This window comes from Salmo salar, chromosome ssa14, assembly GCF_905237065.1.
Source record: "Salmo salar chromosome ssa14, Ssal_v3.1, whole genome shotgun sequence".
NCBI classification, from domain to species: Eukaryota; Metazoa; Chordata; class Actinopteri; order Salmoniformes; family Salmonidae; genus Salmo; species Salmo salar.
Window position 1 is genome coordinate 42,036,559 of NC_059455.1, and position 17,417 is coordinate 42,053,975.

General features: G+C 45.7%; 1 protein-coding gene and 1 long non-coding RNA gene across 10 annotated transcripts in view; both read left to right on the plus strand.

Moving 5' to 3' along the window:
• Positions 1-17,417, plus strand: part of LOC106569568 (rho GTPase-activating protein 12) — a 151,322-nt gene that overhangs the window by 59,001 nt on the left and 74,904 nt on the right. The gene's annotated exons all lie outside the window — the stretch shown is intronic.
• LOC123726708 (uncharacterized) lies at positions 6,740-10,593 on the plus strand. Its single transcript, XR_006758827.1, has 2 exons — positions 6,740-8,731; positions 8,844-10,593. It is a non-coding gene; the product is annotated as an uncharacterized lncRNA (long non-coding RNA).

The window sequence follows — 17,417 nt, forward strand, 5'->3', positions numbered from 1 at the left end:
TCTTTTATCTTATAGAATGAATGTTTTCTGATAAGGTCCAATATATTGGCTTATGTCTGTTCCTTTTTGTTATTTGTTAGCTGGGTTTTTAGCTCACAGCAGGTAGCCAGACACAAGAAACTCTTAGCAACTCCCTAGCAATGTGTAAACAACGTTCAGCTTGTTAGCTGTCCAGTTGACTTATCAGGATAAAAATTCTTCTGATTTTAAATTTTTAGTTCATCTTCCTCAAATTTCTCAAATGTACTCTTCGTCTAAATGTTTTGACATATGATATTATACTAGATATTAGGAGCAAATCCTTTTATCGACTGAACCTGGAACATTTCACACACTCGTGTTTTCTCTCTCTCTCTGTCGTTTTCTCTCTCTCTCGTGTTTTCTCTCTCTCTCTCGTGTTTTCTCTCTCTCTCTCGTGTGTTCTCTCTCTCTCTCGTTTTCTCTCTCTCTCGTGTTTTCTCTCTCTCGTGTTTTCTCTCTCTCTCGTGTGTTCTCTCTCTCTCTCGTGTGTTCTCTCTCTCTCTCGTGTTTTCTCTCTCTCTCTCGTGTTTTCTCTCTCTCTCTCGTGTTTTCTCTCTCTCTCGTGTTTTCTCTCTCGTGTTCTCTCTCTCGTGTTCTCTCTCTCGTGTTTTCTCTCTCTCGTGTTTTCTCTCTCTCGTGTCTCTCTCTCTCGTGTTTTTTCGTGTTCTCTCTCTCTCTCTCTTTCTCTCTCTCTCGTGTTTTCTCTCTCTCTCGTGTTTTCTCTCTCTCGTGTTTTCTCTCTCTCTTTTTTTTTCGTTTTTTCTCTCTCTCGTGTTTTTTTTTCTTTTTCTCTCTCTCTCGTGTTTTCTCTCTCTCTCTCGTGTTTTCTCTCTCTCTCGTGTTTTCTCTCTCTCGTGTTTTCTCTCTCTCGTGTTTTCTCTCTCTCGTGTTTTCTCTCTCTCGTGTTTTCTCTCTCTCGTGTTTTCTCTATCTCTTGGTCTGAGTAGGAGGGAGGTATTCCCACTCAGGGACGTTCAGGCCACTGATTTCCAGGCTCTTGTCAAAACACAGCAGCCACACCAAGGCTGAGATGCTTGTGACAGACACGGAGGCTGCTAACCAAATGATACACTATCCCTTATGGGCCCTGGTCAAAAGTAGTGCACTATATAGGGAATAGGGAGCCATTAGGATACACCCAGATACAAAGAAGTGACTGGGTCAGTGTCTCTCAACAGTCTCCACTTCCTGACTCCACCCCATCTCCTCAGTCTGCTGACGGACAGAAGTACTGTGTTGCTAGGCTACATCAAGAGGCTGGGGCTGTGCAGCTGTCTGACTGCAGTTAGACACTACAAAACCGAGGGGGAAGATTAGGTGTTCTCACTCTATCCCATCGCGCTACTCTCATTCATCTGATACACCGCTATGTTGCTTCCCAAATGGCACCCGATTGCCTATATCGTGCTATGAACTCTGGGTAAAAGTTTGGCACTATATAGGGAATAGAGAACCATTTGAGATGCAGATTGCATAGTAAAAGTATAGGCTAGGTTATGGAGTTGAAGCAGTTTAACCATGGGCGTTTTTTGATCTGGAGTAAAATGGACATCGTAGGCAGTCAGTTAAGGTTTGCAGTACTTCAAGACTTGATTTGATTTGTGTTCATAGTCATTCATGCGCTTTCAAATCCCAACTGTCTGCCAGTCCTTGAAAACTGTTCTCTATCCATCTCTGTCATTCGACTGTCAAACCTGTATTTCTGGTGTAGCGTGTTGATAGAACAAAACTCATTACTATCTGCTCTCTGAGACGGCAACACAGAACAAACTCCTCCAAACCAGTTGAGCAAGTCCAATGTGTTGGCTCAGTTGTCAGGATGCAACTACAGTAACAGGGAATGTAGCTGTGCTAAACCCTAGCATGTAAATTCAACAGGAATAGCTTTTGCAGTGTCTAGGTACTGTGGGCAGAGGCACAAAGACTGTACTCCTGCGATAGATAAGTCAATCAAAGCTCAAAATAGAAACCTAGCTCAGTGAAGGAGAGTGATAGAAGCCTGTTACTGACCACTCACTCACACACACACACACACACACTGTATGGTGCATGTCTGACACGGCATCAGGCCAAGCCACTGCTTTATGAGAAAAGACTGAGTGTCTCTGGCTCCATTGAAGCTTCCAGTCACATCCAATCACATCCAGTCAGCAGAGCCAGCAGGGCCTGACAGTCTTCATATCTTTATAGTGTCAATGCATTATATGTCCCTGGAGAGAAGCCTAGTGAGGCTGTATGGAGCTAGGCTATCTCCTGGGTGGTGGCTAGGCTATCTCCTGGGTGGTGGCTAGGCTATCTCCTGGGTGGTGGCTAGGCTATCTCCTGGGTGGTGGCTAGGCTATCTCCTGGGTGGTGGCTAGGCTATCTCCTGGGTGGTGGCTAGGCTATCTCCTGGGTGGTGGCTAGGCTATCTCCTGGGTGGTGGCTAGGCTATCTCCTGGGTGGTGGCTAGGCTATCTCCTGGGTGGTGGCTAGGCTATCTCCTGGGTGGTGGCTAGGCTATCTCGGTGCTGGGACCAGAAGGAAACAGCTTTAGCCTTCCCCAACCTTTAGCCAATTAGTCTCTCACACTCATTCTCGGTCAATATCACTCTTTCCGCTCTTTCTCCTCTCTCCCTTTCTTTCCTTTTCTTTGTCAGGCAATGCCTATTTATATTTCATGTCAGCCTGTTGAAGACTGACAGTGCCTGTGGGTTTTCCTGCTAATAAGCTTCCCTATTTGACAGGTGGTAAAGAAAACACCTCAGCAGAGTTTCCACATCCGGTTTGGATCCGGTTGTTGGCAGCTGTGAATATAATGTGATTCTGAGCTGTTTTATCGTTGAACCCTGTCATTCCGTGCCATATCATGCTGTGCTCTGCTCTCCTGCACTGCAGTGTTTGGCCTCTCAGCACATGTTGCAGTGTTGTTGATAGCTGTCACAGGACCTGACAGACAGCATGTACTCCTATGTGTATGTATGTATTTATCTTGCTCCTTCGCACCCCAGTATCTCTACTTACACATTCATCTTCTGCACATCTACCATTCCAGTGTTTAATTGCTATATTGTAATTACTTCGCCACCATGGCCTATTTATTGGCTTAACTCCCTTATCTTACCTCATTTGCACTCACTGTATATAGACTTCTTGTTTTCTTTTGTTCTACTGTATTATTGACTGTATGTTTTGTTTATTCCATGTGTAACTCTGTGTTGTTGTATGTGTCGAATTGCTATGCTTTATCTTGGCCAGGTCGCAGTTGTAAATGAGAACTTGTCAACTAGCCTACCTGGTTAAATAAAGGTGAAATAAATCAAATAAATAAAAGTGAAGTCTCGCCAACTGTTGAGTAATGCCAATAATCTTAAAATGTCCTACTGTAGATTCATTATCGTTTCACTCATCGTTCTTTAGGGGTTAGTGTGTTTGTGTTTCCTGTAGGGTGTGTTTATGTGGTGTGACTTTCTGTGCAGTTGACATGAGAAACGTTTTGTGAAGCACCACTGCAATGTCCTCAATATTATTGTGGATGATGTAATTATTTACACAGTGATTTAGTTTGTTTGCTAGGTAGTGTTAGCTAGCGCTACACTGTGATTTAGTTTGTTTGCTAGGTAGCGTTAGTTAGCGCTACACTGTGATTTAGTTTGTTTGCTAGGTAGCGTTAGCTAGCGCTACACTGTGATTTAGTTTGTTTGCTAGGTAGTGTTAGCTAGCGCTACAATGATTTAGTTTGTTTGCTAGGTAGAGTTAGCTAGCGCTACACTGTGATTTAGTTTGTTTGCTAGGTAGCGTTAGTTAGCGCTACACTGTGATTTAGTTTGTTTGCTAGGTAGCGTTAGCTAGCGCTACACTGTGATTTAGTTTTTTTGCTAGGTAGCGTTAGCTAGCGCTAGTCGACTGTACCTCTGCCAATACTCATCCTAGCTTCTTTTTAAATAGTCAGCCAACATGTTTTCAGCACGTTATTTCCCATAACTGATCAAAACTGGTTTTCTCATGGCTCTCTTGCCTCTGCAGTAGACAGGCTATGGTGAGCAGTCTGCTGATACCATTGCAGTATCGTATTTCCCTATCGTATGTCTCTATAAAATCCGTGATACGGAGAATGCGGACGGAATCCAGACATTAAATGGAATTCAACAATATTCAAACTGTATTGAACTTAGTAGGAAATCAACTAAATGTATTGGCCCAAGATTATCATAAGACATGAACAAAATGCATCATTGATTCGTATTTTACTTTTAACTTTCTGAAGAGAAAATGCAGGAATGCCCCGGTCTGTGTGTAGCCGTTAGCGATGATGCTAATAATGCAGGAATGCTCCGGTCTGTGTGTAGCCGTTAGCGATGATGCTAATAATGCAGGAATGCTCCGGTCTGTGTGTAGCCGTTAGCGATGATGCTAATAATGCAGGAATGCCCCGGTCTGTGTGTAGCCGTTAGCGATGATGCTAATAATGCAGGAATGCCCCGGTCTGTGCGTAGCCGTTAGCGATGATGCTCCGGTCTGTGTGTAGCCGTTAGCGACGATGCTAATAATGCAGGAATGCTCCGGTCTGTGTGTAGCCGTTGCGATGATGCTAATAAGGCAGGATTGCTCCGGTCTGTGTGTAGCCGTTGCGATGATGCTAATAATGCAGGAATGCCCCGGTCTGTGTGTAGCCGTTAGCGATGGTGCTAATAATGCAGGAATGCCCCAGTCTGTGTGTAGCCGTTAGCGATGATGCTAATAATGCAGGAATGCTCCGGTTTGTGTGTAGCCGTTAGCGATGATGCTAATAATGAGGTCTTCTGATAGATGGAAAGGCTTTCCCAAGAACCTTCTCAATTAAATCCTAACTACAAACTAGCCTTCCTTATTTGCATCAATCCAGTGGTGATTTGTTTTGCAAACTCTGCAATTACATGTGTGCTACAGAAACACTGCTAACCTAACAAGTCTGATGCTGGTGTGCATGTGAATCGAAGGGTGAAAATTAAAACTGCTTCTATTTTTCCCAGACTTTTTTTTTGGGGGGGGGGGGGCTGACAGTTCCCAGTCCTATCAATCTTGTGCAATTATTTGGAAAATGTGATATTTTATGCACACAGGGTAGTCCAGTTCCAGTCATATTGTCAGTAATTATAGTAGGTAGAATATAGTAGCTATTTGTCTTGTCTTGATGAAGTCCTTTAAAACCCTTAGCCGGCAATTTCCACACCCGTGCGGAAATCTAATTAACATCCCCATCAAAATCTGTCTAAGCTAGCGATATCTGTTTTTGCATGAGCTGCGTCTCAATCCACCGCATCCGCCGATATCGCCCTTCTCCATCTGAGGTGAAAGGTGGCAGAGCGGTGTTTGTCAGACCAGGAGACATCCCATCTGAGGTGAAAGGCAGTCAGAGCGGTGTTTGTCAGACCAGGAGACATCCCATCTGAGGTGAAAGGTGGCAGAGCGGTGTTTGTCAGACCAGGAGACATCCCATCTGAGGTGAAAGGTGGCAGAGCGGTGTTTGTCAGACCAGGAGACATCCCATCTGAGGTGAAAGGTGGCAGAGCGGTGTTTGTCAGACCAGGAGACATCCCATCTGAGGTGAAAGGTGGCAGAGCGGTGTTTGTCAGACCAGGAGACATCCCATCTGAGGTGAAAGGTGGCAGAGCGGTGTTTGTCAGACCAGGAGACATCCCATCTGTGGTGAAAGGTGGCAGAGCGGTGTTTGTCAGACCAGGAGACATCCCATCTGAGGTGAAAGGTGGCAGAGAGGTGTTTGTCAGACCAGGAGACATCCCATCTATGGTGAAAGGTGGCAGAGCGGGGTTTGTCAGACCAGGAGACATCCCATCTGAGGTGAAAGGTGGCAGAGCGGTGTTTGTCAGACCAGGAGACATCCCATCTGTGGTGAAAGGTGGCAGAGCGGTGTTTGTCAGACCAGGAGACATCCCATCTGAGGTGAAAGGTGGCAGAGAGGTGTTTGTCAGACCAGGAGACATCCCATCTGAGGTGAAAGGTGGCAGAGTGGTGTTTGTCAGACCAGGAGACATCTCTAATATCGGTCTTCTCACAAAAACGTCTGTTTGTCCAAAAAAGTATTATTACCACTCTATGGAAAGATGACTCTCACGAACACGATGGCGCTCTCCCTTTTGCTCTAGGACACCCACAATCCTCACAAGACTCGACTGAACCCTGACATCAACCCCATTGAACACCTTAGGGATGAATTGGAACGCCGACTGCGAGCCAGGCCTAATCACCCAACATCAGTGCCAGACCTCACTAATGCTCTTGTGGCTGAATGGAAGCAAGTCCCCGGAGCAATATTCCAACATCTAGTGGAAAGCCTTCCCAGAACAGTGGAGGCAGTTATAGTGGAAAAGGGGGGACCAACTCCATATTAATGCCCCTGATTTTGGAATGAGATGAGCACATACTTTTGGTCATGTAGTTTAGTTCCTCAAATAAGGAATAAATACATGTTGTAACGGTTTTGACTTGAGGTTATAATTTATAGGGGTGCCAGGTAGGTTGTGCCTACCAGAGAAAATATTAGTTTCTCCTTTTAGTTTGATAGGGAATGAGTCCCATCTGGTTCGTCAAGTCTACACCAATACAAAGGACTCATGTAAAAGTCAGGATGGAAATACACTTTTCATAAACCCTTAAAACAATGGAAATAATTTCAAAACAACTGTATTCTTTTGCGTGGTTGTATTAACAACATAAATGATCACACACCCACACATATAACAATATACAATAATGAGCTTTAAACAGCTCTGGTTCCTCCAGAAATGTCCTGTACCTCGGGCCTAAAAAGAGTCCAGCCCGGTAAACAAGTTCAGGGAACTCAAGTGACCTTAGTCACGCAATGGTTGTCCGTTCATAAAGTGTAGTGTAAACCCGGTGTCAATCATACACCGAAAAGAACAAATATTTTACCACACATTTCAATAAATCCTCAACTACAACTAACTACCTAAATCATCACGGTATACATCACCCCAAAACAAATGAAATACCGTATACAAAAAAGGTTGTAGTCAGTCGGTCAGTCAGAGAAGCCAATCCGCCGACAGATCTCCAGCAGAGAAAGGCCACGAAAACCAACGGAGAGGAGTAGTCCACAGATGCAAGAGTGGATCCGATCCTGGGTAGATTTTCTATTAGGCTACACAAAGCACACTTTTACAGCAACACAACAAACGGAAGAGAGAAGCTTCAGAACTGAGGGTCGAACACATCCTCATTCATGTTTCCATCACAACTCCTCTTTTGCGCAGCTGATGCTGGCTTTTTAATTGGGAATTAAAGGGGAAGCGCCCTATTGGAAGAAGCACTAATTAATTGAGAATTAAAGGGAAAGCGCCCTATTTGAAGGAGAAGCACTGAGACGGTTCAGAAACATTCAGGGCCGTCACACACCCCCTCCCCTGGAAAAAGCCGACCATTGCCCTGGAAGGCACATCTTGGTCGGGGAAACCGAGAAAGGTCTCTTCTTCACTTTCCTCTACAAAAATATTCATTACTTTTTGGCGCTCATGCTCCTCAGCCGAGGGGTCACAGGCCTTAAGGCGTGAGACTTCTGGATCTGGGAATCCGAGAAAAGTCTCATCACTTTCCTCTTCAAAGATTTCCAGGACCTTGCAGCGCTCAATCTCCTCCAATTCCTCAGCCGAGGGGTAACAGGCCTTAAGGCGTGAGACATGGACAACGCGCATATCTTCACCTGTGTCCTCTTTCACCACTCGATAGTTCAAAGGGCCTCTCTGCTCCACAATCCTATATGGTCCTTGCCATTTAGGAGCGAGCTTGGCCGAGAAGAATTGTTCAGCTTTTGAATAAGGATGAGAGCGAAGCCACACCCGATCACGAAGCTGGAACTGCATGTCTCGTCTCTTCTTATCATAATTTCTCTTCTGCTTGAGTCGAGCCTGGATCATGTTCTTTGAGACAAGAGCTCTCAAGTCGTGGAGATGGACTACCTGGTCATAGCAAGCAGCGTCTGGAGTAACCTGCTGGGGCTGTAGCACCATCTCCAAGGGTCCTCGGAGGGGACGACTCAGGTTCAGCTCTGCAGGTGTGACTCCAGTGGACTCTTGCACAGCAGAATTCAGGGCAAATCGAAACTCGTGAAGGTGCTTGTCCCAGTCTTTGTGCTGGGTCCCTACATAGGAAGCAACCATTGTCTTCAAGGTTCGATTAACTCTCTCAGTGAGGTTGGTCTGTGGGTGATAGGCCGTGGTCAACTTCTGTCTCAGGTTCCATCTTTGGCAGGTCTCCTCAAAGAGATCAGAGACAAATTGGGAACCTCGATCAGACAGGATGTAATCAGGCACTCCCCAGCGAGTCAGGATCTCTTTCGTAAGGATGTTAGAGACAGTCCTTGCTGTGGCCTGACGCAGGGCAAAGAGCTCCACCCACTTGGAATAGTAATCAACAAAAACAAGCATGTACACATTCTGATTGGAGCTTCTAGGAAATGGACCCATCAAATCCACTCCTAACATTTCCCAAGGTCGGGTAACCACAGTTTGCTGCAACTTGCCAGCAGGCTTTCTACCTTCTGGTTTGTACATTTGACAAACCTGACAGTTTCGGATGTGTGACTTCACATCCATGCTCAGATGTGGCCAGTACAGTAATGCTTGCAACCGCTTGTAGGTTTTGAACCTGCCCAAATGACCAGCTAATGGGTCTTCATGGAAATGTTGCAGCAGTTGAAGGCGTAGAGTTTCAGGTATGTACATTTGGTATAGTGTTCTGTGAGGTAGTTGTACAACTCGGTAGACTTTGTCTTCAATGATGGTCAGCTTGGTGGTAGGATTGACCATCTTTTCTCCATCTTCCAGGATAGTCTGGTACAAAGCCTGTACTTCTGGATCATCCTGTTGGGCTTTCCAAATGGCCTCATCAGAGATGGGAAAGTCAGTTTTGGGTGAGTCTCGACTGCTTGACAGGACAGTAGCACATGTAAGATGAGGGCCACCATTACCACCAGCAGGAGCTCTGGATAAGGCATCTGGAACAGTGTTGTATTTTCCTTTCCTGTATTCTACTGCAAAGGTGAACTCTTGCAACCGTAGAGCCCATCTGATGAGTCTGGTGCTTGGTTTGTTGGTCTTGAACACCCACACAAGGCGAGGAATGGTCAGTGACCACAGTGAAGTGTCTTCCCTCCAGGTAGTACCTCCACTTTTCCAAAGCCCAGACAACTGCAAGGCACTCTTGCTCGGTTGTGGAGTAGTTCCGTTCTGCTCCATTCAATGTTCGACTGGCGAACGCTAGCACTTCTTCAGTGCCAAGTCCAGTCTGTTGGACTAGAACAGCACCAAGTCCAACATCACTTGCATCAGTATAAACAACAAAAGGGCAATCAAAGTTGGGATGACCCAAAATGGGAGGTGTGACGAGGTGTCGTTTTAGGGTTTCAAAAGAGGTCTGGCACTCTGCCGTCCATCAGAATTTCGCACCTTTTCGCTTCAATGCGTTGAGGGGTTCTGCCACCTGGGAGAAGTTCAACACAAACCGATGGTACCATCCAGCCATCCCAAGGAACCGTTGAAGGGCCTTGAGTGTGGTTGGGACAGGGAAATCTTGTACCGCCTTGGTCTTTTCGGGATCCACATGAGTGCCGTCAAAAGACACAATATGGCCAAGGAACTTCAGAGAGGTTTGGCAGAAGTTGCTCTTCTTCATGTTCAATGTCAGACCAGCTTCCCTTAGCTTGTCCAACACTGCTTGAAGATCTTGAAAATGTTGTTCTCTGGTCTGGGAGTAGATAATTATATCGTCCAGGTAGACGAAACAGATCTTCCCTTTGAGCTCACCTAACGCAATCTCCATGAGTCTTTAGAAAGTGGCAGGTGCATTCTTTAATCCAAAAGGCATCACCTTAAAGGAAAACAAGCCCTCAGCACAGACAAAAGCAGTCTTGTCCTTGCTTTCCTGGTCCATCTCAACCTGCCAATAGCCACTATTGAGGTCAAGGGTAGTGAACACAACCGCCCCAGACAATGACTCCAGGATCTCTTGGATGGTGGGAAGAGGATAGGCATCAGTCTGGGAAACCTTGTTGGTCTTCCTATAGTCCACACAAAATCTAAGACCACCGGTCTTTTTTGGGATGAGGACAACAGGAGCAGCCCAGGGAGAGGATGAACGTTCAATTATATTTTGTGTCAACATATCATTAATCAGTCCTTTTTGGATGATTAGCTTTGCTGGGGACAAACGATATGGCTTCTGCTTGATCGGCATTTCCTGTGTAAGGAATATTTTGTGCTTCAGGAGCCCGGTACGTCCCAGCTTTGAAGTACATACATCAGCGTTATTCTGCAGCTGTTCCAACAGCCTTAACTCCTCTGGCTGTTCCAGCTGAGCTCTTCTCACAGCCTGTAAAAGGAGATCATCAGAAGGATTATCGAGGGTTAGTGGTACCGGAGCAATGGCAGAGAAGACTGCCACATTTGGACCCCAATCATGTAACTTTGTAGCTTCTGACTGGAAGAAATGCTTCTTGCTCGGATTGTATGGAAACCAGTAGCAATTGTGTGCGATATCAATCTGGACACCACTGAAGTACATGAAATCAATTCCCAACACGACAGGAAAAGCAAGGTTCTTGGTTTGTAGGATAACAGAAGGAATCATATAGGAGTGGTTACACAGGTGGAACTCTACCTCACTCCATCCAAGTGGTCGTTTAGCCTCACCATCAGCCAGATAGTGGACCTTCTGTCCACGGCTTCAAGTTGTAGTGTGGACCTTTAACCTCCTTCCACAGTTTCTCATTGAGCAGTGTGTAGGATGACCCGGTGTCCAGGATGGCTCTTCCTGTCCATGGACCTATGGACAGGGGTAACACCAGTTGGTGCGGTATTAACTGAAAGGAAGGGGATGTTGATGGGGGGGCGTAGGCAGTGACTCTTGGGGTTTGAACTCTGGTCAAAGCACCCAGAGTAGGATGGTCGTTCCTGCGAAGGGAGTTAGGTGTGTTTGCCTGTTGTGATTTGTGGTTTCTGGAAGGGTTTACTTGATATGGTCTTGGACATGTAGCTGAAGAATGTCCCTTTTGGCTACATCTCCAACAGAACATGGGAGGGGTTTTGGCTGGAGACTCTGGCTGTTGTTGATGGTCTGGCTTGGGTAACGGTTTGGGTGTCTGTTTCTTTCTCTGTTCATATTGCTGTTGGCATTCTCTGTCCTTCTCGAACTGCTGTCCCAGGCGAACCAGTCCATCAACAGTGGTGACTCTTTCTCTGAGTTGACTGGCTAGTAGTGGGTTGATGTTCTTCAAGATCAATTTAATGACCTCTTCCTCCTCAATACCAGGTTTCCACCTTCTGCACAGGGAGTGGTAACCGTATGCAAAGTCACGGATACTCTCTTTCTCTCTTTGCACTCGATTCCTGACTCTGTCTGCCAGCTCATCTGTGTAGTCCTCAGATAGAAATGCAGAGGAAAACTTGGCCTCAAAGTCAGCCCAGGAGGTAGTGGTGAGACGTGCCACATCCCACCAGTCTCGAGCTGTACCATGCAACACATTCCTCAAGGTGGCAAGGAGTTCTTCGTCAGCCAGGGGATTGAGGGCAAGAAAGTCACGACATCTTTCCAGATACATTAGCGGATCAGGACTGTCATCCTTTTTCCCAAAGGTGGGAAATTGCAATTTAATGGGCATCGCCCCCACATGACGTCTACTCAAATCACCATGAACAAAAGAGCTAGGAGGGATTGAGGAAGTAGAGGGTGAGGGAGTTATCGGACCATGAAAATGAACACCAGGATGCATGGTGGATTGCATCCTGTAAGGGGTGGCTGCAGCATGGCCTTGTCTTAGCTGTTCTGAGGTGCCAGCTTGGCCCTCAGTGGTCTGAACAGAAGTGGACACCAGAGAAGCTCTGTGCAAGGAGTTGTGCCTAATGGAGGCCATGTCAACAGACACGTCATCCAACATTTTAACACAATTAGAAAGCTCTTTCTGCAAGTGGTCTACAGTGTTAACCAGAGGAGAAAAAACTGAATTAACGTCCTTGAGGACCTCAGTGTGATGATGTTGCAAGCGCCACTGGAGAGTGGCAGTGAGTTGGGTTTGTTGGTAGTCAAACTGCCTGTCCATGGCACCAGTAACATCCCGTCTTCCACTCTCACTGAGCTCTGTCAGCATGGGGGTTAGAGTGCTAAGTGAGTTTCTGAATTCCATGGCACTCTGTTGTTGCTCTTAACTCAGACATTTGAATTTATGGTGGATTAGAGTTTGGAGATGTTGTTGAGTCCGACGAATATCAAGGATGTCACCTTGAAGTTGTAAGACTACAACCTCTGGAGATAAACCAGACAATGGAGGAAGGTTGGGCGTCAGAGGGAGGGCTAGCTCAGTACTTCCACACAGATCCATGTCAATAAGTGAGTAACTGGTTAGACCTCCTGTGGCCTGTGGTCCAGACCGACCCTTCAGATTCCCAGGGCTCTGGCCCAAATCAACTCCATTGACATTATGATTCGTATTGTCGGCTCGATGGTCAGACTGGCCCTGTGTATTCCCATTGACAGGTATGATATGGATGAGCACATTTTCTTGGGGTGAATCCATTGTTTTAATTCCACACAAAAGATTTGCTTTGGTTATTTCTCAATGTTGAGGTCCCATCTGGGGTGCCATTTTTTATGTAACGGTTTTGACTTGAGGTTATAATTTATAGGGGTGCCAGGTAGGTTGTGCCTACCAGAGAAAATATTAGTTTCTCCTTTTAGTTTGATAGGGAATGAGTCCCATCTGGTCCGTCAAGTCTACACCAATACAAAGGACTAAAAGTCAGGATGGAAATACACTTTTCATAAACCCTTAAAACAATGGAAATAATTTCAAAACAACTGTATTCTTTTGCGTGGTTGTATTAACAACATAAATGATCACACACCCACACATATAACAATATACAATAATGAGCTTTAAACAGCTCTGGTTCCTCCAGAAATGTCCTGTACCTCGGGCCTAAAAAGAGTCCAGCCCGGTAAACAAGTTCAGGGACCTCAAGTGACCTTAGTCACGCAATGGTTGTCCGTTCATAAAGTGTAGTGTAAACCCGGTGTCAATCATACACCGAAAAGAACAAATATTTTAACACACATTTCAATAAATCCTCAACTACAACTAACTACCTAAATCATCACGGTATACATCACCCCAAAACAAATGAAATACCGTATACAAAAAAGGTTGTAGTCAGTCGGTCAGTCAGAGAAGCCAATCCGCCGACAGATCTCCAGCAGAGAAAGGCCACGAAAACCAACGGAGAGGAGTAGTCCACAGATGCAAGAGTGGATCCGATCCTGGGTAGATTTTCTATTAGGCTACACAAAGCACACTTTTACAGCAACACAACAAACGGAAGAGAGAAGCTTCAGAACTGAGGGTCGAACACATCCTCATTCATGTTTCCATCACAACTCCTCTTTTGCGCAGCTGATGCTGGCTATTTAATTGGGAATTAAAGGGGAAGCGCCCTATTGGAAGAAGCACTAATTAATTGAGAATTAAAGGGAAAGCGCCCTATTTGAAGGAGAAGCACTGAGACGGTTCAGAAACATTCAGGGCCGTCACAATTTATAGTTTCCTGATCTTTCTTATATCTCTGATATTCCACATCAAATAGCTAAATGATCATTGGAATGACCATCTTAAAACAATTCCATATGTTAGCTTAGAACCCCCCCGGCTGAGACAGGGCTTAGACTCTAGAGGGTTAATGGCCATGTTGTTCTGTTGTCCAGAAGAACAAGCCTCTTGTCATGTCTTGGTCCAGTCATGACTCACTGTCTTTTCCAGTGCCCACTCTCTCTTCTATGACCTCATAGTCTTTACGTCTGTCTGTGAGGAACCGTTGTCTGTCTGTCTGTCTGACATGAATGCCTGACAGGCACACTCCATCATCTCTGTAGTCTACCCTATAGACCAGCCCTACTGCTCTGATCTACTCCCACTAACTGCATGTTTTCTATCCTCTCCTCGTCTCTCTGCCTCTGTGCCTTGGCCTGCAATAGTATTGTCTACTGTCCAGGTCTCCATATGTTAGGTTTCTGCCTGTGGTAGTAGTTCTCTGTGGTCCACTGACTGATCCCAATCCACAGGCTAACCTCATGAGTCATAGTCCACAGTGGACCTACAGCCTCATTTACCCACTGACGCACAACACAGTGACATTGTACTTGGTACCCACCCATGCAGTACAGCACAAGCCATCATTAATACATGACGGACAATAATGTGTCTTGTCATTGGCCTGTGACGGCTGTTGGGTTCCCAGTACTTTCCACTGTGTGGGACAAACTGTGTCACTTGCTGGGGAACTCAGTAACTGCAGTAACATAGGTAGTCCTTACTGTGTGGTAGTTCCATAGAACTAGAATATAGAATCTAATTCTATAGGTAGTCCTGTCTGTGTGGTAGTTCCATAGAACTAGAATATAGAATCTAATTCTATAGGTAGTCCTGTCTGTGTGGTAGTCCCATAGAACTAGAATATAGAATCTAATTCTATAGGTAGTCCTGTCTGTGTGGTAGTCCCATATAACTAGAATATAGAATCTAATTCTATAGGTAGTCCTGTCTGTGTGGTAGTCCCATAGAATTAGAATATAGAATCTAATTCTATAGGTAGTCCTGTCTGTGTGGTAGTCCCATAGAACTAGAATATAGAATCTAATTCTATAGGTAGTCCTGTCTGTGTGGTAGTTCCATAGAACTAGAATATAGAATGTAATTCTATGGGTAGTCCCATTCCCAAGGAGAAAGGCTACCCCTCCCCTTGCATGTTGGTCGTCATGGCTCCCGTGTGTGGTACTACAGAGAGATGATCGATGGTATTATGGACTGTATGGGGTCCTGTGTTCTGGTGTGTTGATGGTTATCTCTGACATCAGAGTGGAAGGCTAACTAAACCACTGCGTATTCTTGCATAAATTAGTCTACGCACCAAATGACAGGAAGCATCCTAGGTTTCCCATAGGAGGGTAAGATCAGTAGGACATTGCCCTGTATACTGATCCAAGGTCAGTCTTTGTGTTTTCCTCCTTTAATGGTTATGGTTGCATTTGGGTAAGACTTCTGTGAAGTTGAAGCCTATATTTGGGTGCAGGAACAAAGCATTGGGGTGCAAAAATATTCTGTGTGCTGTGTGGGTTCCTCATTCCTTAATGTCAGTGTTTGGGTAAACTCAGCTGATCCTACAGCTGTGGGCCTAGGGGCAACCTCTACTCTGAGCATCTACAGGGCATCATGGGTGGCCTCAGCTGACCTTGTTGCACTGCTGTGCCTCTGTAGACATGGAGTAATGGGATCTGACAGGCAGGCAGGCAGACAGACAGACCTCCATCCTCTGTGGTGCTGCAGTGAAGGACAACCACTCCAGCCAATGACGGGTCTGGTTCGTGCCAGGGCAAGGAGGGCAGAGTGACTGGCAGGAGAAACAAGTATTCATAATAGAAACCGTGCATGACAGTTTAGTCTGGCTGCCCAGTGGGTGAGGCTGTTGAACTGGGTTTGCTCTGCATCTGTAGGATTATATACAACCTGCCATCTACCTGGCTGTCCAGAACCAAACCCAGTGCCTGGCTGTCCAGAACCAATCCCAGCCTGTCCAGAACCAAACCCAGTGCCTGCCTGTCCAGAACCAAACCCAGTGCCTGCCTGTCCAGAACCAAACCCAGTGCCTGGCTGTCCAGAACCAAACCCAGTGCCTGCCTGTCCAGAACCAAACCCAGCCTGTCCAGAACCAAACCCAGTGCCTGCCTGTCCAGAACCAAACCCAGTGCTTGCCTGTCCAGAACCAAACCCAGTGCCTGCCTGTCCAGAACCAAACCCAGTGCTTGCCTGTCCAGAACCAAACCCAGTGCCTGCCTGTCCAGAACCAAACCCAGTGCCTGGCTGTCCAGAACCAAACCCAGTGCCTGGCTGTCCAGAACCAAACCCAGTGCCTGCCTGTCCAGAACCAAACCCAGTGCTTGGCTGTCTTTTAGTGCTTTGGCCGGGTAGTGGGTATGCACGGCACGAGCACTTTATGAGAAAACAGCCGGCCGGCCACTCAGTTGGAGTCCATTATTGGAAGGCCCATCTGCACTCCACTAGTACATCATACTACTGTTCAAGGACAAACCTCACCCCAGCAGTAGGCTAAATCATCCCTACCAAAAAACAATTGTCTTGGTGCATCTCTCACAGTTATGTCAAGATAATTCATCAGTTGTGCAGTGATATGTGCTTAGGTCAGCGTTTGACTGTAGTGTTTTGATACAGCTAACATTCCTCTCCAGGCTAATGTCCTCGGTGTGTTGTCATCTTGCCTGTAATGTGTCAGGGTTGTGTCGGTCTGTCACCTCGTTGCTTCTCTGGAGACAGACACAGCCTGAAGGCTCTCCTCTCATCAGACAGGGACATCAGGGGTGTGTTCAGTGAAATGGTACGTTGCCGATAGGAACAGAATCAATATAGCTGACAGGATCATTTCTGTTCTACACAACACATTTCTAATGGAATGATAATTTATATAATCGTGTAACCGACAATTATGGATGAAAAATAATATATAAAAAAATAATGAAGTTCATTTTCAAGTCGACAAACTTTACCCAAAAGCAGTAAAGTAAAAGTAAGCCTGGTTTACATCTAAACGCCGAGATAAGGAGAGGCAAACCTAGCCAGTTTTAGCATTTTGTGTTGTGGATGGAACAGCTCACTGAAGACACGTGCTGGTTGAGTCCGTTTCCATTGTAACATGGACTCTTTACAGCGTTGCTGTTCCTTGTTTCAGCAAGGTTTTGTGGCAAACGAGTATCATGAAATACATGCACCCAAGTATCTTGAAATACATGCACCCAAGTATCATGAAATACATGCACCCAAGTATCATGCACCCAAGTACCCAAGTATCATGAAATACATGCACCCAAGTATCGTGAAATACATGCACCCAAGTATCATGCACCCAAGTACCCAAGTATCATGAAATACATGCACCCAAGTATCGTGAAATACATGCACCCAAGTATCGTGAAATACATGCACCCAAGTATCATGAAATACATGCGCCCAAGTATCGTGAAATACATGCGCCCAAGTATCGTGAAATACATGCACCCAAGTATCATGAAATACATGCACCCAAGTACCCAACTATCATGAAATACATGCGCCCAAGTATCGTGAAATACATACACCCAAGTATCGTGAAATACATACACCCAAGTATCATGAAATACATGCACCCAAGGTTTGTGAAATACATGCGCCCAAGTATCGTGAAATATATGCACCCAAGTATAATGAAATACATGCACCCAAGTATCGTAAAATACATGCGCCCAAGTATCATGAAATACATGCGCCCAAGTATCTTGAAATATACTGCTCCAAAAAATAAAGGGAA